General features: G+C 41.4%; 1 protein-coding gene across 3 annotated transcripts in view; it reads right to left on the bottom strand.

The window, feature by feature from the left end:
- Positions 1-8,539, bottom strand: part of LOC109530837 (transcription factor SOX-6-like) — a 93,986-nt gene that overhangs the window by 57,840 nt on the left and 27,607 nt on the right. The gene's annotated exons all lie outside the window — the stretch shown is intronic.

Raw genomic sequence — 8,539 nt, 5'->3', positions numbered from 1 at the left:
TCAACCCCCACTCCCACCCGCTCAGAAAAAAAAATAAGCGTTCACAATGCGGCATTGAGCCCTCCTGCCACTTGTGGAGCCCAGGAGGACCATTCGTGAGGCAAACAAACGGGAACGGGAGGACTTTTTTCATAGAATTGTTTTTCCCCTTTCGGCCAAGTCTCGACAAGAAGCAGGAAGAAAACAAAAGAAGGCAACTTGCTGGCTTTCCATCCGGCGGCACACTCAAATTCCCTCACAGCAAATCATGCAAATTGAAATGAAACAAACAGCTTTGTTACCTGAACAGCCAATCATTTGAGTGGTGTTTGAACATTCTGAACCGCCATACAGGCTTAAAATAAATTTAGCACTCCCTCCTCATAAAACAGCGCAGCTCGTTTTTGACTTGAATTGCCTCAAGGGAAATAATGTACCAGTACATTATTATTGCATTATTACTCCACATCACTCAACTGTCTGCTATTGGCTATTGACACACCTCTATTGTAGGATATTTAGAGCAAATGTCATGTCTAAACACCTCTAACATAGCAGATGTCATTCCTATACATCACTACTGTGGCTTATTTACACCATATTTAATGGATGTATATTGCCGATGTTGAATATTTATTCCACATTTGATGTTATTTGAGTATTTACACCATATTTACTTTAGTTTACTTTGTTACAGATTGCGACTTTTTTTTTAACTTGCACTCAATGACACTCCATATATTACATATCTAAAACTAATACTAAAACTAAAAATAAGTAAACTAAAAGGAACAAGCTAACGAAAAGTCCCAAACTATGACAACCTTGATTGGCAGAGCTTTGATACATATTTATCCACAATTGGTATCCAACTCAATGCTTGGTTTTTGTTTAATTTACGCTGTCATGATCGATATCACAATTGTGCCCCTTACGAACAATTATTTGGATCATGTTGCTTAAAACCAGCTTCTGTTGTTTTTTTTTTTTTTTTGTTTTGTTTTTTTTTTTTTTATGGACTTTGTTGAATTCAAATTTGTTTTTGCAGGAATGTCCATGCTGCATTGGGATGACTCCCAGGTGCAAACGAATGGTGAGACGTCGCTAAAAAGCAGTCCAGTGTGTGGACCACACGAATAAAGACGGGGGGAGAAGCGAGAGAGAGAGAGAGAGAGAGAGAGAGAGAGAGAGAGAGAGAGAGAGAGAGAGAGAGAGAATGGGCCATGTGTGTCTCAAGCCTGTGAGGAGCCTTGTTAGAGGGGGCACTGTCAGAGGTCAGGCCTTAGGAATGCCGATGCATACATGCCTGTCCCCCCCCCAGGGATCGCCTCTCGACCACCACCAGTACCGTCGTCCACGCAAAATAGAAACATTCAACTGCGACACCTCTTTGACGCTAAAGAGTGGGTTTGTGTTTGAGGAGTGCTGGGATGAAACACGTCAGATGCGCTCATCAGCGCCCCCCCCCCCCCACCTAATTGGGTGGACAAGTCAATCGCAAGGTGTCAAAATGAATCAATTAATCAACGAACCGATTATGTCAGATTCATCTTCATTTTAAGACTCGAGTAATCGTTCAGAGCGAGTGTTCACTGAAAATTGTCTAAGTCGTCAGACTTCGACTCCCTAACAGGAATTATGCTCTGATTTCTGAAGTCCTTCATGAAACTTTAATGCAAACAAAAATTCCAAGGCTCAAGCTTTGACGAGGTCCTACTAGGAAATCTGCCAAAATGAACCCCAACTGGAAGCAAGCACTATGATGAGAAATGAGGAATTCCTCAGATTTTTATTTATTATTATTATTATTTTTTTTTTTTTGACTGTGCCAGTTAATGGAGCACAAGTTTGATGATTATTTGGAAGAATCACTCTTAACCCTTTTAGGGACAGCAGTTACTACAGTGGACGGCTTACCACGTTAACAGGTTACAGGGTGCATGAAAGGGTTAAAATTTAAAAAAATAATTATAAATAAATGCATAAAATAAAAATACCAGCAACATTCAACACCAGCTATACTAAACAGCACAATATTACAAGTAAGTATCATGTCTGTCGTAACAGGACGCATGGAAAAAGTCTCGAGGGTGCATGCTCAAAAGCCTTTGAAGTCAGCGTTTGAGGTTTGAAGCAGCCATTTTGGGCAAATTCCAAAGCGCGACGGTGACGAACTCCTACCAGGGAAATTTTGGAAGCATGTATTTTATCCCAGGCAGATAGGTGATGCGAAATTATGAAGCTCTTTCGCCTACAACACAGGTGTCAAACTCAAGGCCCGGGGGCCAGATCCGGGCCCCCCACCTCATTTTATGTGGCCCGCGGGAGCAAATCATGCGTGTCAACTTTCATGATTCTTGCTGAAATCTGTACCGAAATGTCAAATTGTCATGGGTAATAAATAACGTAGAGATTTTGCACCGGCCCTCCGAGGGAAGCTGTAACTCCGAAGTGGCCTGCGACAAGAAATGAGTTTGACACCCCTGGCCTACAACATTTAAAATGTGGTCCGCACATCCCAATTATCCAGATGAATTTTATCTTTTTTTTTTTCCAAAACCAGATTTAAAAAAATTAATTAATTAAAATTCGGCCCCCGAAGACTGTTTCACGAAGGGAAATACGATTTTATAGACGCATGTTTCAAAAAGTCAAAAGAACGCGGCTGTAAAAGTTGGCCGTCTTGTTCTGAAGCAGCCATTTCAAGGGCAATCCCGAGGATTTCAGGGAGGCTTCAAAGTCGAGTTGATTGCAACCAAATTTGAATCACATTCACCAGATGAATAGACGAAGGTAGATCGTGATTTCAAAATATTTCTTTTTCATCACAGTGTCACACAGTGGTGCCACAATGTGTATTAAAATTGCACGTTGTCTATTGCTGGATATCTTCCAAATTTATAAGTAGTATCACACATACCAGCCAAGCAATCTGAGGTTACACTGAAGCAAACCAGAAACCGAGGACATCGCATAGTATCGCTTTGATGGTATTCAGCCAAGCTAACGGTTGGTTCCTCACTAAATTCTTCTCGTAAAACAACATCGTTTGCGAGAACTAAATGTCTTTTGATATCTCGCACCCAAAGAAAAAAAAATACTTGACAAATATACAACTATGCATCTGTGCAATAAAGCCCGTCTCTCATCCTCTCATGAACTGGAGTTTGTTGCCTTCATTACGACTGAGATGGAAAATATCAATCAAATGAAGGAATGTTTTTTTTTTTTTTTTAAAGATAAATATGATGTTTGTAGAGTGGGTGTAAACACGCACGACTATGCCAAACGTTAACTGCAGTCCAGAAGTGGACGTATTGACCAACACCCTGCCTTGTGTGCCGCTTATTTATCCTGGCAGGGCAACACACCCCGGCTCGCGCAAACACAACACTCCACATACATTTATCTACTTCGAGCGTAACACAGTGAGCCATTGAAGGTAGCATGGAAGCGGCCATTGAAGAAGGATGTCGACAGTGGACTCTGTGGCCGCCGTGTTTCACCTACCAGCAAGCGCGCTTGGCCACTCTATCAGCACCGCACCGCACTGAAGGAGCAAAATAAGTCAATAAATCGGAATCGTTTTGTATTTGATGACTACGATACAGTCGTGGCGACTGAAAGGAGTGGAAAGAGATGAAAGTTGTTGGGGTTTTTTTTGCCACATTTTCTTTGCTTCAATTCAGTTGCCGCTTGCAGGCACGTACATGTGTCATTCTTTTCAGGGGATAAAGAATATATGTCCGTGAGTATTCTTACGTTGTCTACACGCTGCTCTGCTGTTTGTTTTCAAATATCCCGTTCTAAGAGTTAGAACAGAGCAACACCAGTGTTTTTCTTTCGAGCGCCTATGGTGTTGCCCATGATGTGTGGGTGTTAAGCTAGTAGACTTTAAGGCTAGCGGACTGTTGGAAGTGAAAAAAAAATTACAATTTCAGATAAGGTGTAAATGTCAGCCCATGCTTCTGAGAGTGGGCCAGGAGAGAAGACTTTCAAGTTCCCTGACAGCACGCCACTGTCTCTACTTTTGTTTGCGTTGCACATGGCCAAAAATGACCCCAAAATTCCAAACCAAAATGGCATACTTCCTATCTTTTCAGAGATTGCTTTGTGAGACTTTTTTTGGTGGGTTTCATCATGCCTACCAAATTTTGTGTGACCAAGTGAAACTGGCCTCAGGTGCTGAACATTTTTGATCGTGATGAAAATCAGATCTTTGTGCAGTTGGAAGGCATATTAGAGTAGTGTAGTGATAGAAGTGTACTTGTATTTACTCGACACACAAGAATGAACACAGAGTAACCAATCACTTTATTACTTGATCTCAAAATAGACACGCAGGCCAGAAGAAATTAATCATTTGGCCTGGTATAGTGGTCTGAGCAGCGTATACAGCAGCCCGGCCCACCGGGAAATCGCCAGAACGTCCAGTTTACCACTCCGGGCCTGGTACAGTCCCATATGTCAGCAGAAGTAGCCTGCTACGAAACTAGGAAGTGGCCTGTAAAATTTGCTCTTATTTATATTGTCTACATCATATCGATTTATCTTTAAAGTGGGATGCCGTACCGACTCACACAGCGACACCGAAATCCTACATCGGCACCTCTATCCAGATCCTCAGCAAGATGTCTTAGCTAATGTAGTGACCTTGTGGTTCCTCCTCGAAACCTCCTGTCTCTACATTTGAGAGAAAGGCCTCAGGCCTACTTCTATCTGCGCGGTGGCTCCAATCCTCATTATCTCGCCGCTCACCTCCGACCTCTTTCGGGGACATAATGCCGCCGCCGCACACAAATAGTAGCGTTACACAAGCGCCACTGTGCTGTGACCTCACCTTGCAGGTAAAAATGAATGAGTGCTGTTATTTTAAGAATATACATAACAGCGGGGGTCTCAAATGGGTTCATCCAAACCAAATGGGGACGCCCATTTTCCCACGGTTATTAAGCCGCCGCCCACTTTTACATGTATCAAACAGTCAGAAATAGCCTGCTGGTTGCAGGTGGAAATCATGTTTCGTATTATTTGAGTTTATAATACCCTTGTGTGTTCCAAGATTTTTGTAGATGTTTTTTGTAAATAGTTTTTGTAGTATTTTAACAGCATTTTCATTTTGAACAATTTGGATTTGATTTCATTGTGTCAACATTTTCCTTTTTAGTTTTTTGTGGCATTTTTTTATATGATCATTTTATTGTATTTGATTTATATATGTTATTTTTAATTTCATTTTGAACCATTTTATCGTTTGTCATTATACACACTGAAAATAAATGGTGTGTTGAATTTTCTCCATTTTATTTCATCAAGGGGTTGCACAAAAAAAAAAAAAAACAATTAAGTACATATATTAAGTTGAGTAGTAGTCTACTGATAAAATTTATCCGGATCCAGATTATCTTATTTCACACAACCACTTGATGAAATAACATTGAGTAAATTCAACACATCATTTTTTTCCACTGCAGTGTACATATGACAAATTAATCAAGTCATATAAATTGGACATAAAGTACCTCAAATAAAATTACTCCAAAGAGGGAAAAAAAATAAAACAAGAAAAGGCCTTGAAAATAATTCATATCACCATTATCCCATGAAATAAAATTAAGCATAACAACAAATACAAAAACTAATGATACAAAATGTTTTTGTATAAAATGTCAAGTAAAAAATAAATATAACAGAATAGCAACCAAATATTTGGTGATTCAAAAAAAATACCAAATAATCTTACAAAGTACAACAAATTATTTCTTTAAAAAAAAAAAATAAGTGGGGAAAAAATGTCACATGGAAAAACGCACATCAATGTTCATCAAATGTGCAAATTAATAAGAGCCCACATTTCATTCTATACTACACGATGTCGTTTGCTGGTGTTTTTTGAGTCTTAACATCAACATTTTATTTTGTGTCCTGTCCCGGGTCCACATTTACGTTTGAGTGAACGTTGATCTAAAAGGACAATGCGGCACTGAGGGACAGCCTGACTAAAACACACGGATTGCACGAACAAAGACACCGCTTTTTTTTTATTCAAACGCTCCACGGTCCCTCCATGCCGAATAAGTGACAAAGGTTCCTAAAAATAACCCGAGGCAACGATTGTGTCCGACGAGCGTGTAAAAGTTTGATGCAACAAAAGAATTAAGAGTCAAACAGGTGGCTTTTAGCGCGCCCGTGAGGTGCCAAACACCGCTAATCCCAGATTAGGAGTGACAAGTCATTTCACTGGATGCTCCCATGATAATCCCAGCTGCACTTCTTCATCCCCTCCCTCCGACAAAGAGCTTTGTTTCTCCGTCTGATCTGATCCGAGAAAGCGCTTTCAGGATTTCCCCGTGACCGTGCGCCCTCGCAGACTCGTCTCAAGTTGTACCTCAATTATTGACTTGCTTTAAATGTGTAATGCGTGCAGATGGTACACACTTGACGTAGAAGTCTTTTCAAGGCCAGCGCAAGTGTATGATTCAAAAACACAACTTGGAGCATGGTCACAACAACAAAAAAAATAATAATAATTTAAAAAATAATAATTATAAAATGCAGGGAAATGAGACTCTGACTTCACATGTAACTCGCGAGTTTGAAACATCAGTTGACGTAGCATGAAGGGTCTTCATCTTTCCAATCAAAGAAGATGAGTTTAGCGATCTCTTACTTTTCGCAGGCGATATGTTCCTCGATCCGTGACGTAGAGTTTTTTTTTTTGGGGGGCGGGGGGGGCGGAGTTGAAGAGGTTACGCATCGATTAAGTGCGTACGAGTCCCCTCCATGCAGTTTCATCAATTCAACTTTTAAAATGCAAAAAAAAAACACTATATTATGGCGCTGTAAATTCTCATTCTGTCGGCCAAAGTTCTTCATCTTTGTCTTCAATGTAAAAGATGAAAAAGACAAAGACGATAAAGAAGAAGATGAAGGAGATGAAGAAGAAGAAGAAGAAGAAGAAGAAGACAAGATGAGATTTCAGTTTCCACAAGAAGGATTTACTGCGCCAAAAGGCACACAAACCCACACGGGATTCCGGTTTAGGTAAGCCGTTTTAAACTAAAAAGAAAATCTTCAACGTAGTTATAAAGGCGGAAGATTCGTCGTCCTTGTGCGCTGCGGGAGGCAAAGTGCATTCCGCCTGCATTCATTTCTGAAGACAACCTAAAGTCCGCAGTTTGTGCTTCAATTGTTTCCTGCCTGATGCACTGGATTCCGATTCTGCGTTTTTTCGGGGCACTTTGAATAAGGGAACGGCACATTTGAACAACGTGTTGAGTTTGAACACAAATACGATGAGGCAACAGGTTTTGGGGGCGACAAACTCAAATTGTACTGATCTTGATTTTTGTGACTGGTACAGCTAAGAAAGAAGAAAAAATTGCAAGGGAACCTGCCAAATAGTGAGGTCAAAATGCAATATATGAAATTATGGTGACAAATTAAAACCCCACAATAGATTGAAGCCGCAATATACGAATGTCATTTTTTTTCCCAGCATTGAAGGGCGTTGAGGTGATGAAAGACGTCCTCCTGTTCCTCGTTTGGCAATCTAGAATAATCCGCTCCACGGCACCCCCGCTGGCGGCTCCGGATTGCTACATTTTAGCACACGTAACAGACAATTAAAGCATTGCGGTCTGAATCCCGCTTGAGAACAAGTGAACGCGAATAAAACACTCACGCGCAAAGTGTACACGTCCGCTCTATTCTTCCTGTACAAGGGTGTCCATTGTGCATTAGGGGGTGTGGGGGGCCGGGGGGGAGGAACTAATCGACATTGTTCACAGCGCCCATGGCCTCACTTCAAACCGCTCCACGCGGTAATCCGGCCAATCAGAGCGCCCGTTATTCACACAAATCTAATCCCTCAAATCGGGGCAAATATTTACAACTCAAGTCCATTATTCAACATGACTGACGTGCAAATGCTGGCAATGCCTGCACTCCAGTTTCTCTTTGTTTTTATTTTTTTATTGAGCCTCTTAAACATCGAAATCCTGCAAAATTTCCGCATTACCATTGTAAGAGAAGGGCCAGTGTGAATCCGCCCTCGCCTTTTGTACAGGAGTCCAACAAAGTTGCATTCGTGGCTGCTGATAGTTGTCAGACAGTGACCGCTGCTTTGAATGCGCTGAAGAAAGTTTTTTAAAATTGAATTTATTTTTTTCGACACAGCCATGAAAGGTTGGAAAACATGGACAACAGTACCATCGTAGCGACTCTTTCAACATACGCCTCGCTGTGATGCAACCTCACGAACAAACATAAACACGCGCGGCATTACCTCTGCCAAGGCACAATTTTTCGGTTTGCATTGGCTCTCGTTAAGGAGTGTGCAGGTGTACCTTTAAAAACAGGGGGTTGGGAGGGGGGGGGGACCGAACCACGACAGCTCCGCTTATACTCGTGCAGACGAGCGCGCTGTGATTAAAGACTTCAATCCCTGAGTTGACTTTCCTTGTGGGATGGGACTAATTGATGGTGACGCACAACAAATGGAGGCTGGATTTTGGAATTCTCACACACACACACACACACACACACACACACACACACA

The sequence above is a fragment of the Hippocampus comes genome, unplaced genomic scaffold (genome assembly GCF_001891065.2).
Source record: "Hippocampus comes isolate QL1 unplaced genomic scaffold, H_comes_QL1_v1.1 scaffold319, whole genome shotgun sequence".
Classification (NCBI taxonomy): Eukaryota; Metazoa; Chordata; class Actinopteri; order Syngnathiformes; family Syngnathidae; genus Hippocampus; species Hippocampus comes.
This window is presented reverse-complemented; position numbering and strand designations above follow the sequence as displayed.